The following is an 836-nucleotide window of genomic DNA, read 5'->3' as shown; positions in this document are numbered from 1 at the left end:
TTTAGCACTAGCATCAAAGTATTCATTACCACAGTCTAAATTTTTTTAGCCTTTACAGCAAATATTATTTATCTCTATTGCGAATATAAATAGCATAATAGATTCAGCTAAATATCATTTGATTTTAGCAGCAAATATCTTTTGCTGCAGCACCTACATTTTAATAACTAATAAATTTAAGTTCGGCAACAACGATATTAGCTGTCCCTATTTCAAGTACACATCTTAGCTGCCACAGCTATATTTTAGCTTCATTGGCTAATCATTTTTTTGCGTGAAAGATCGAATAAAAAAAAATCAGGTATTGATATGTATAATCACGAAATTACATACTATATTAATTACGTTCAAATTTACATTCAAAATAATGAAATAAAAATACTATAAAGAACAAAATTAATTTTCCGAAAGATTTTCAGTTGACTGCAGATGAATCTAGCGATAGTGCTGCTTCAAATGTTAATATTTCAATACCAAACGATAAACAATAATAATTTAAAAACAATTCCTCAAAGTCATTGTTCAGTATCAAATATTTCAGATGATGACATACAATTAATTGTGAAACATTTTGATTGTAAGTAAAATTAATCATAATAGTAAAAGAAATTTTTTTTTAAATTGTAATATTCATATTTTCTCATTATGTTTTTTTAGACAAACTTACCAAATTAATAAGAATAACTTCTAAAATTGATGTCGAATTATCTGATTTGAAACAACGAGTAGATCGTATAACTCCGTTTACTAGAGTATCTGGACCATCAGAAAAGGCAAGGAATGCATTACCGTTAAAATCTATTGACGAAATAAAAGAATTTAATCAAAATTTGTCG

The 836-nt window shown here is 26.4% G+C and overlaps 1 protein-coding gene across 1 annotated transcript in view; it reads left to right on the top strand.

Moving 5' to 3' along the window:
- The window catches only part of LOC105451620, a 7,291-nt gene that overhangs the window by 959 nt on the left and 5,496 nt on the right, over positions 1–836 (top strand). The gene's annotated exons all lie outside the window — the stretch shown is intronic.

Source organism: Wasmannia auropunctata, unplaced genomic scaffold (genome assembly GCF_000956235.1).
Source record: "Wasmannia auropunctata unplaced genomic scaffold, wasmannia.A_1.0 LD336049.1, whole genome shotgun sequence".
NCBI classification, from domain to species: Eukaryota; Metazoa; Arthropoda; class Insecta; order Hymenoptera; family Formicidae; genus Wasmannia; species Wasmannia auropunctata.
The sequence above is the reverse complement of the archived record's forward strand: the minus strand, read 5'-3'. Positions and strand labels throughout refer to the sequence as shown.